Source organism: Cinclus cinclus, chromosome 8 (assembly GCF_963662255.1).
Source record: "Cinclus cinclus chromosome 8, bCinCin1.1, whole genome shotgun sequence".
Taxonomy (NCBI): Eukaryota; Metazoa; Chordata; class Aves; order Passeriformes; family Cinclidae; genus Cinclus; species Cinclus cinclus.
The window spans coordinates 25,892,581-25,904,862 of NC_085053.1; the positions used below are offsets into that span (position 1 = coordinate 25,892,581).

Below are 12,282 nucleotides of genomic sequence, written 5' to 3' on the forward strand. Positions count from 1 at the left end.
ATGAACTTGGTGAAAGTGAAGCTTATGAGCATATGTAATGGATTTCTGTGCTCTTAAAAGACGGAAAATAATTATTTTGGCCTACTGGTGAATTAACTCTTGTACACAAACTTACAGCCACCTCAGAAAGAAAAATGCAGGGGGTTTCCATCGGTGGTCTGTAGAGTGTTGAGGTTAACTCTGCAAGACTGCCATAAAACACTATGACAAAAAGCTGAGTACCAGTGGACATACATTTGCTATTCAAGAGTCTGCAAACCTACTCAACCATTTTTTAAGGAATCTATAAACAAATCTATTTCAGGGTCACAGGGCCTGATTTTGGCCTTCTTCACTCACGACATTGTTTCTACTTCCTTAATTGACATACATCCTTCATTCATAAGTCTTGCTGTTTAAATGGCCATTGACTTCAGGAAAAAAAAAAGTCTCTGTTACATTCAATAACTGCTAAAGCCATTTATCCAACCAATAAATAATCCCTCTCTTTCTCCTCCCTCCTCTTCAACTCCCAGGTTATTACACTGCAATGTCTTGGCTCTATGCCTATTTAATCTTGGTAATAATGATCAAAACCAGAGTGAATGCACAGATCTCAGGACCCTGATTAGGATCACCAGCCAACTAAACACAACACACAGACTTCATTAGAAAAAGAAGGTTCTGCCAGAGGTTGCCATATTCTATTGGAACTCTTATATTTTTTAGGATTTAATGTTATCATCAGAAGTTTAGATCCCACTGGACTTTGGATGGCAACATTTATTTGGATTTTCTTCCATTGTTAGAGGAAAATGAGAGTGGTTTTTTTTTTTTCCCTTATGCATTAACTTATGTCAAAAATGATGATTCTAAAAAGCCATTAGTGACCAGGAAATGCATACTGATTGCAGTACAATACCTTATGACTGACAAGATTCTGTTCCTGCTCCAACAAATGAGAAATGCTGGTAAGGCTTCACAGTCACATCTATCAAGAAACAGGACTGTCCAAATAAAATGTCTGGGTGGTGTCTCTGGTGTTTTTTGCAGTAGCATTTAAGAGTGCACTTTGGCACTCAATGGCTTTCTGTGACACTGGCCAAACATCTACTGATCAAAACTGTACAGTCTAAAGATTTCATCTGCCAGTCTCATGCTGCAAATAACCAGGCTCCAGGTGTACAGTTCATTTTACCTTGGCAAGGACAAGATGGCAAGCTGATATATGTAATCCAACTACCACCACATCTTCCCCTCTGATGTGCAACAGCAGTTACTATTTAAACAATAATCCCCATTGCTTGGTCCCAAAACAGGGGATAGACAAAAGATGCACTGTAGTTATGTTGTTTACATTTTAAGGTAATCTATCCCTCAATATATGAGGGACAGCCAGGAATTAATTGGGTTCCAGTGCATACTGACTGGGAGATTATTTTGCAGATGGGGACTTTGTTGACTGGCAGGGACTTTTCTTCCACTGATGTGCTGCTACATAAAAAATGCAAAGCCTGAGGGGTTATATGCAGTTGTTAAAAGGCGAAAATGCAAAGATATATTTTTAAATAATGCTTTGCCATGGTCCTGCCTTACATAGATTTAAAACAGCTTAGAACTCTACTCTCTTTTGCAGGGTCAGTATCAGCAAGACTCAAGAGTGCTGACAGAAATACCAAACTGCCAGCCTTGGCTGTAGATGGCTTGAGATACCTCAGTTTGTGCTGACATGTCTCTGATTCATGGCCACTTTACAGAAAGAATCATCTATCTTATCTATAGGTTACCTTAATGAAAGCAACCTGGCTTTCCTGAAACACTTAAGTGTGCAAGAGGGACAGACTTCTCTAAAAATGACCAAGGATTTCTGGCTGTAAAGATATTAAGTTCTTACTTGTACTTACAAAAGTTGGCAGCTATGTAGGGGGAAGACTGAAGAAAAGAAATCAGTAGATGACTAATTCTCCCTAGACATCAGAGAATCCTCTCAGCCTTGAGACAAGCAAAGGAAAATGGGCTGGATTAGTTCTGCCGTCCATAGATCTGCTTTTAAATTAACTAATGTATCTGCTCTCCAGAACACTAAAAAAATCCCTTAATGCAAAAACATCTGTGGGATGGGATGATACTGTACGAAGTGTTTCTGTCTGCTGCCTCTGCCCATAGAAGAAATTAACTCCCTTTGTCCAGTGGACACTGCAGGGAAGGCGGCTGGGCAGGAATTGGGGGGAGGAGGGATTTGCCTGTGCACATGGGTTAAAAGACATTTAATGAATCGCAGAAAATAATAGCTTTACACAGCAAAAGCATTCCCTCTCCCTGCTTCTCTCCCTCTGCTTTTCCACATAAATTATGTGAACATATCATCAAAACATGATGATTTTTATTTTCATAAATGGGGCCATATGTCAGTTAAAACAGAAAATGTGTGCTGAACTGTGATGTGGGTTACATGATACACTTTAATTGGATGTCACTTTAATGTAAACAGCTTTACATAAAACTCAGCCTAAAAGAAAACTTTTTTAAATTGTCAAATATTAGTCGCTAAACTGATGTGATGCTGCATGTGTCTTTTGCATTGTCTAGTCAATCAAAGGGTACCAGGCACAAAGAGGCTGCATTCTGACCCCACTTACACCAAAGCAGCCACAGAGACCTTACTATGGCACTTAGAATAGGGAGTCCACGACGAAAGACTTTTTTGCATGAACATTTTTGCCTAAATTTTCCATATAAGAGGATTATTCTTTAATTGCAAATGTCATTTGTTCATCTAAACATTTAACAAGTGCAGTTCACTTGTGGTCAAGCCTGTAGGCCAACATCCTGTTTTGGAGTGGGAGTAAGATTGAAAAAAAAACCCCCAAAACTCAAACCAAGTACTATATACACACTTATAGAGGCAAATCAGCCACCCTTCCCTCATCCAACACACAACTACAGCTACCCACATGGAAACAACCTCCATAAACAACATACTACCATAATAATGAACAGCTGAAAATGAGAGGATTAAATAAAATTTTAAAATGCAGATTCAGTAAAGCCGATAAAATATCAACCACTTACACTGGGAAACATTAACAAGTCAGTATTTGCTAGCAGATCCCACAGGGCTACCACAGTCATTTTCTGTGTATAAACACTGGAAAAAGCAGTCATGTCTCACCTGCTGCTCTGTGGTAGATGCTGGTAGAGGCTCATTCCTTGATGCCACTGGCTCTGCTATCACAGCAAAGCTCAAAAGGGACCTTTTCAAAGACACCAAATTCAGTTTCAAGTGACAACTGATTCTTACTACCTTGCAGCAACAAACTCATACTTGAGTATAGCTATGCAGCTGGATAGCACTTGTGACCTCCTAATACATGTCAAACAGAACTGCTGGCATCAACACACAGTCACCATAAACCGCTGCCACGTTTATCAAATACCTTTGGTTTCTTGTAGCAATCCATCAGGCTTGCAGGCACACACTGCTGTGTAGACACTCTCTAATCTTCAATGTTACCCCTAACACTTAAGGCAGAATCCCACAGCATGGTTAGAAGCATTCCCTATAAGCCATCCCAACAGAATCCATGGTCTGCTTTGTAGAAAAAAATAGCAGCTACTGTTTTCTGTGCCTGCAGGTTTTACAGTGAGGCACTGCACCTCAGAGCCCACACAGTGCCACCCCAGACCTGGAGTCTCCTAAACCTAAAGAAGATGCACAGTTGTCTCTGAGAACCATCTAGTATGTTTTGGAATTATTTCTAGACCACCAACAAAGCCACTAGAGAAAAAGGGAAGCAGTGTTGTATTACAAAGCTTCTCCTCACAGTTCCTGCCACTGGTTACTGCACATCATTATGACTCTTGTAACGATGGCAGCATAAATCAGCAGGCAAAGGCTGAATAGAATGTTCTATCCTTGTCTCCCTGATGAAAATTCCTGTCCAAAGAAGGGATCAAATAATATATTTGTTTTAAAGAATCACTTTTCCCCCCGAGTTTATTTTGGTTTAATTTAGCAGAATGCAAAAAAGAGGGGAAAAAAAAATCATAAAGCCAAGAAAACCACAAAATCCCCTTAAAAATGAGATTTATGTTCAAGTTTGAAAAGGCATAAACAGACATTACAAAAATCATCTCTGTTCCAATCAGAGTCATAAAAATTGTCTTTAAAATTATAAGACTGTAAAAATTGAAGATGACTGGTTCAGCAGCCCATTTGGCTCATGCTAACTTGGTGCTTGGTACTCAAATGTAAGTGGCACTGCAGGTTCCTCACATGCTGCCTGCCCCTTAGGTTTGCTCAGACAGATCACAATGAATGTAAGAGGGAAGCAAGTCCATGTGGCTGCTCCCCCAAAGTGTGCAGCATTCAAGCTGACCCCAAATGCAATGCCAAGGACAGAAGGGATCAGACAGCCACCTCCAAAGCAATGTGCCTCTTGCACTGGCTGATGCTCAAGGAAAACTTCCCCTCCTCACAAGGAAAGCTTAGGGGAGGGATACTGCTCTAAAGCATCATTTTGCACATGAATGTCTGCTGAGATGGAAATCATATTTAACCACATAGTGGAAATGAAAGAATTTCTGAGAATCTTATTTTTCTGGCTACACTGAACTGGGCACCCACTATCTCAACCCATAAACTACAAAAAAAAAGAAAACAAAACAAAATAAAAAAAAGGCAGAATTTTCATAATCAAGCTGCAACAGCAAAAATAGAATAAAGCCAAGCCAGAACGGCTTTTATACCCTGTGTCAGGAATACTTTTGACCTAAGCAGGGCAATAACAGCCCTGCACCCCCACAGTACACCAACTGTTCCCTGCAAGTGTGTCCAGGTATGTCCCTGCAGCACTGCCCAGCTGCCCTGGCAGTGGCTCTGTCTCACATCTCCCCAGCTGCCCATAATTCAGATGGATGATTTGAACAAAATTTCATTTACACCAGCAGAACATAAATCCCATGCATGGGGGTGGGCACTGCCCCAAACAGAGTCTCACCAGGGATGGCTGTTGGACACAATATTTATCCCAGACACCCAGAGCCTGCAGCAGTCATCCCTACATGGGTCTGTCCCAGCAGTGGTGCCAAGGCTCGTAATGGGAGAGGCATTCTGTCTTTGTCCCTCTAGCACAGCCCTGGCAGGCCAGAGCCCTGCTATTCTTTTATGCACCTTTTCATCTAGGCAGCAGGATCCAGCATTCCAGTATCATGGAATCCCTCTCATAATGAGGGCTATGGTCCAGTTGTGCAGGACTTTACGACGACAATTAATTCAGACACTGCAAACATCATCCCTTTTCACTTATTTTGGAAATATGGGAGAAAACAACACCTACTGGAGCTACGGAGACTCATCCCTGCCTCCAACATCACCTGCAGTGAACAGAGGAGAATGAGTACGCGAAGATGTGGCACAGGTGAATGATTTAACTCTGACTTGGTTGTGTGTTTTGCACAGGATTTGGCATGTGAAGCATGACCCTAATTCAGGGAATATACATCCCCTTCCTTTCTCAAGAACCAGGCTGGGGAAGGGGGTAGAGAGAGTTTGCACACATACATACATACATGTGTATGCTTACCTACAGACACATGTGCACACATACATACATGTTTATGCTTTAAAATATGCCCAGAATAAAATACAGTTGTCTGACAAAATTACTACATTTTCTCTCCCTTATAGCAGCACTGCCAATCCAGCACCAGCCATTCCATCTTTCATATAGAATTCAGTAAACATATCAATCTAAATCAAAGAGCCATAGCCAAGGTATCAATAACAGTGACATATTATGAAACCTTCATTCCCTTTCCCCCTCCCATTCTACCCCAGTAATAACTGTCAGGCGATCCTGGCAATTTCACAAGCATAGCAATGATTCAGCTGGCAGATTTCAGTGGATTATTGTGGCCAATTTGGAAAAACACTCTAACAAGCATTACTTTCCAGAAACCAATATAAATCTGGAAAAGGGGGTTATTAAACCCAGGGAAACTATAACAAAAGACATTAATTGCATTTTTGGAAGGAGCTTTTGAATTAAATTATTACCTGCTAGTTTATAAGGAAAATATATAGATAAACCCCACTACCGTGACAAGAATTTATTAAATTGGCCACATACACCATAGGAAATTTACATACCAACACTGTTCATTTATGGTATTATATAAGCATATGTGTATTTTCAGACAATTAGGATTACGCTATTTACTCTCACATCCACACATATGCACACAAGTGATGGCAAGTAAAGCAAAAGATCAAAGGTAGGAAGGATCACAATGAATTCCAAGCCACGTGTTTCTGTATTTGTAATACATTTAAACGTTTCTAGACAGTCTTACAACAGAATACAGCAGTTTCTTAAAATTACAGGACTTAGACATATTTCTCTAACTTGCTTCTAATTTGCTGCTTACATCTCTTTTTCAAAAATCACCATCATGCTCCAAAGTCTCTTGAAGTACATGAGGAGCTTTCTCTTGACACCAGTAAATGCTGGATCAGGCCATTAATACAGAAAGATTAATCACTGCCTCTAACGTTTGTGTCTTTGGGAATTGTGTGTGCAGAACGATGGAACAACCACAAGCCGTTTTGGAAGTTCCAACACTAAATGACTAAAGGATTCATCCCACTGTTAAATAACAGTTTTGAAAACAAAATAATGTATTCTTACAATAATATGATGTAACCTCTGATTTTCTTATTTTCCCTTTGTGAGACCATTAGCTTGTATACATGTTCTTCACATTTCATCTGTGTTCTCCTTGTATTTGTCTTTCCAAACACTCAGTGAGTAATTCTGGAAGTAAAGGAGAAACTCTTTCCTTTGTCACTGAACTTAATTCCTCAAAGCCAGCAAAAAGGTAGTGTGATGAGCAAATATTTAAATAACAAGAGATCTATATAGTCACAAAAGACTAAAACTGGTCACGAAGACTGCATTTGTTTTGGCAACTCAAAAAAAGTAAAAACAGCTAGGATTTTACACCCCATTATTATTAATTAACAGACCCAGAACAAACATAGGAAGCCAAGCTCCAAAGCAAATACTGCATAGGACACTGCTGCTCAAACCCGAAGGACCAGCCAAGGAGGCAACAAGACCAGAAATATCCAAACAAAACACATGCAGGGCCTGTGGCTGAGCCACAGTACTCCCACACTGTTACTTTTGCCTTCCTGAGGGGGAAACAGAGCCCATGTCCTGAACCCAAACATGATCACCTCCTCTCCTATGCCCAACACCAACTCTGTCTACCCCATGTCCAGCACTTCCAAGTCTTTAGGCTTCTATAAATGGAACTGTTCTTCACAGCTCCATTCCTATTCTCCACCACCTCCCTTCAGAGAGTGACCATCACAAAAGTTGGGTGGAAGAAGAGTATTAGAACTCTCTGCTGACCTCAGCAGTTGTCAAGGTCTCCCCACACTTGTCACTGAGGTCAGACAGCCCCCAGAGATGCTCACTTTCTTACAGCCTGTGGCTCCTTGCAGGCTTAAGGTGGATACTGATGGGATACAACTAAAACATAGGCTCTAGCACCACTGTCAGCTGTCAGTTTTAGTAATTCCTGAATTAACCGATACACTGTGCCCATATATAATTAACCACCCTGTTCCCACTAATTCTTACTCTGATTTTTCATTTCATGGTTATCCCAAGACCAAAGATTAAAACAATTAGCATGTGGTAAGTTTAGAATTCTGCATCCATCATTAAACAGACAGGGCTGGATTTACAAAGGAAGTCCTTTTAGCACTGCACATTAATACACTCAGGTAAGACATGTGCTCCCCTCTTGTCACTTCTCAATTACCAAAATTAACCCCAAGCATGTGTTGCCTGCTGAATGTGAGAACACTTGGCTTTCAGTGGGATATGACTGGCTGTAAAAAAAGCCTCCAATGTCTTACACTGCCTTTGCTCTAACATGAAACTACCATAGAATTAACTGAGAAAACAAAGTTCCTGGGTGATTCATACTGCATATTTTCCCTAAACCTGAGCTAAAACCTACAAAGCCTCCCAAAGTGAATCACCAGACTGAATCACCCTGTTTCCAAAGGCGTGGGGAGCAGCGTTCAGAGATGCTGTACATGTACATGGGAGCTGTGGGAAGCACAGCCCAGGCAAGGGAAGTCATCCCCCTCTGCAGCAGAACCACTCAGAATCTTGGGAACGGGAGATTGATTATTGAGCTTGGATCAGTCTAGCCCTGGCTGTGCTCCCATTTGTTTGCGGTCAATGGGAAATTTGCCTTTAGGAATTGGCAGAGGCTTGAAGTTTGCAGCTGGGAAGGCTCCATGCAGGTGCACAAAGGATGGAGACCCTGCCCTGCCTGGAGACCACAGGTGGGGACACTGTGGGGAAGCAGAGGTCTCTCTCCCTCCTTGGATGCTCCAGAATGGATAGGACAAAGGCAAGTGCAGGGGAGAAAACAGCTACAATTCCACCTGGGAGTGCAATGGCCACTCTGGCTGCACACCCACCAGCAGAGCTGACTTCTCATCAGCAAGTATTTCTACATCTATAGCAGAAGAATCAGCCCTTCCCATCAACCTCTCTTGCCCTCACATAAGCACAAAGACTTGACGGCCAAAATGACGCATCTATAATTTCTACAATAACATTATGAAACAGTTCTCAAAAAGTATCAGAACCAGATTCACGTCATGAATAAAGCCACTGTACATTGATAAATGCTGTAAAGGACTATGAATCAAGACTTAAAAAAAGCTCACTGTTGTTCATTCCTCATAACCTAAGTGAAAACTGGCTGCAATAAATCCTAGAAATTGGATAGTTTAGATATTGGTGTTCACCCCTAACTTCTTTTAAGCTATATTTCCTGGCATTCCATATTTACCATTTTCTTAAATATACACCAGTGTCTCCAACTGCATGGAGAGACAGAGTTGAGACAATGAAACATTTTCACTGCAGGATTGCAATCAAAAGCACTCAATTTAATATACATTTGATAGCCTAAGGTTACTATTTTGCCCAGGTTTGGTGTTTTTTTATTTGTTGTTGTAGGTTTTTTTTTTTGTTGTTGTTGTTGTTGATGTTTTTTGTTTGGTTTTGTTGCTTGAAATGGGTTCCTGGGCAAAGTACCACAGATTTAGAATGACACACTGCCATGTTTTTAAGGAAAATATGGTTTTGTTTAGGCTACAATTAGATGCTTTCACAATTTGTCTCTGGCAAACTGAGACCGAAAACTCCAGAGTCAATTTCTTTAGTGTGAGCTAAAGTAATATCTATCTTAGTAAAGAAAACTTTACAACAAAAGAACCTTCATCATAGTAAGACTTAAGAGCTTTCCTTCTAAAAATGCAAGGCTGCCATGCAAATCTTAACTCACACCAATTCACAAGGCTACAAGCCAATTCACGAGCCATGTATTGTTTGGAAGCCATGGGGGTAAATCAAATTATCATGAATGACACTAATGACCCCATACTTGCCTGAACATAATGCACCTTATACAGTCTTGCCTTCAGGGATTATTTTTTATATATATATAATTAGTACAAATGGCTTACTCTCCCTCTTTTGTTGACTTTACAAAGAAATGAACTCAGGTACAGAGTCTGCCTTTCCCGGGTTAATTATGGGAACCAAACCAGCCGTGCCTATTGTGTGAGAAGTCCCCAGTTAATATCTGGGAAAGCCCTGAGTGCAACAGATGGAGGAGCAGATCATAAAATGCATAAAATGACTACCCTCTACTGGATGGAGCCAGAGCAGCTGAGCTGTGTCAGTGGATCCTCAAAGCCATGATTTAATGCAACTCCTTTCACAGTGGCTGGGCTGGGTTTGGGTTTGCACAGCAGTGGATCTAAATGAATTCTTGGGTGATCAGGATATGCTGTCCTTGGACAAAGCCAACATTTCTTCTAAGCACAGGTCAATTATAAGCACAACATACAAAAAAAGCGAAGGTTTTATAATGAGGGGAGAGAACCATCACAGACTTTCAGAAATCCAAATGGTTTCTTTGCCTTGCACTTTTATTTCCCAGCAAAATCAGGCCAGATCCCAGCTGGTAAAAACTGGCAAATTTCCATTAGCCTGTGGGTCATTAACTCCGAAAAAAGAGCAGTTTCAAAACCAGTTTTGTGTATAGTGTTAGTTTCTGTCAGCGTTGCTATAAACAATCAAAATTGAAAGTATCTGGTATGACTACAATACCCATTTCTCTTGCCATTCAGAGATGTGATCCAACCCTGATTTTCATAGAACAATTAACATGTATCAGAAGCTACATCTGACAAGCTGAAATATTCAACCCGAACTTCTAAGTTTGCAACCCCTGTCTATCTCTAACCATCACATAAATTCTCCACGGCAGTGCTCTAAGCTGCTAAAAGGAACAACTAATTCAAAATGGCTGGTGCAAACAAAGAGCAAAAAATTGACAAACATACATCCAGGTACAGATTTAGCAGAGATGTCTACGAAGGATCCAGCTTCTTTTCATCTCCCCAGGTTTTGTTCCCATCATCTGTTCACGCTTCCGTACCTGTGCAGCTCCCACATACCCAGGGCTCCCTTCCACAGCTGAACACAGACCCATCCCCAGGGCTTTGGGACACCCAGCACTGCACACCAAACAAACTGGATCCAACACTTGAATTTCACTGCCTGAATTTTGAGTTGGACCAGGAAGCTGCAGGTGAAGCTGCTGCTGTGCTCAACAGTCTCTCTCTGCCCTGTTTCACAGCAGAAATAAAGCATCCATGTGTCACGGCACAGTGGTTTCTGGCACAAAGCTCTAATGGGGTGTGTTAGCATTCACTGGAATCAATACCAAAGCTTTCCTTCATGGTGAGGAGAAACTGTTTGTTCTATAAAGGTCAAAGCCGATAAAGGCAAAGCAAAACAAAAGGTATCCTTCTTGGCAAATGGACTCTCTAGCCAGTAATCCCCCACTTCATACCTGTCACGGTGAAATGCAAGTACCTGTTTGTGAAATGGTCTGAGAGCCTCACCTGGGAGGACAGTGGGGTCCCCAACTCCGGGGACGCCGAGCACCCAGTGCTCTGCACAGGGACTATCCTCAGCTACACCTCATAGCAACATCAGCAGGACTAAAATACAGAAATAATACATTCAGAGTGCAGATACCTGAAGGCTTAGACTGTACCCCTGTGCCTGCTAATGCACGTCCTTCTCTTACACCTAGTAATGTAATAATCTGTGTTCAGAGAGTGGCAGAAATGTGAAGTAATTTTGCACTCAAAATTATTCCTTACAATTTATTCTCCAAATTTTAAAGACAGTCTAGCTTATGTTACTCATACAGTTGGACATCTTCTATTTCCACTATGCAATTATTCCACTCAAAAATAGACCTCCTTTTCAGGAAACCTTTAGTGAAAAGTTAAATTCTCCTTTGCCTGATTTTGCTTGATCATCCCTATTTGTGTTCTGTTCTTTCCTAAACAATCCCTCCCTTTTCTTTTCTCCCCACCCCAGCCTCAGTTTAATTCCTTTCATCTTTCCATAAAAGACCGTCTCTCTGTGTCCCTAATAATTTTTTTAATTTCCCATCCTTTAGGCAAGTGCCAAAGATGTTAAAATGAGAAATGGATGCTTGCCATAAAGGAACAGAACTCCTGTAACTCCAAAAGAGTTGAAATCATGAGAACTTGCAGGCCATTACCCCATTATGCGAATGGTATTTTTACAGCACTAGAAATGAAGTAATGCTGCTACAAATATTCATGTTTTAAACGTGGTGTCATTCTAGTGGTCTGGCTACAAGTTGCCTGAGAGGTACTGAGGAAGACTGGGGGCATCACATTCCCCTGAGAAGACCCAAGCTTCACAAAGGTTCCTTCCATTCTGATCCATTTAACCTTTGCTCAGTGTTAAAAAGTCTTTCCTTTACAAAGTCCTAAATTTGCTGCTTTTCAATATCCATCTGTGAGAAGCGATGATGCAGAATTCCTCACCCAGCCTTTCCTGTCATGTTCACTGCGTACCTCCAATACCTCTCCCTCCAAATTCAGCGAAGTTTCTTCACACCTGAAGCATTCCTGATTGCCTCCTTTCAAAATCTGAACAGAAATGCTCGGTGGTCAGCTGAGATAACTTTGCCACTTCAGCTCAGAAGTAAGGTGCACACAGGAGGAGGTTTGCCAATCTGAAGTGTAAAACATTCTATTTACCACCTACCTGGCTAAAAGACTTACTCTGACTAAGCTGGTGTGCTCTGTGCATCTCATGCATGTCTTGTTCCTGGGTGTTGTCAGCTTTTCATTCCTTGGCCTTGAAGACA

The 12,282-nt window shown here is 41.2% G+C and overlaps 1 protein-coding gene across 1 annotated transcript in view; it reads right to left on the reverse strand.

Annotated features, from left to right (window-relative positions):
• Nucleotides 1–12,282, reverse strand: part of GLIS1 (GLIS family zinc finger 1) — a 178,472-nt gene that overhangs the window by 66,179 nt on the left and 100,011 nt on the right.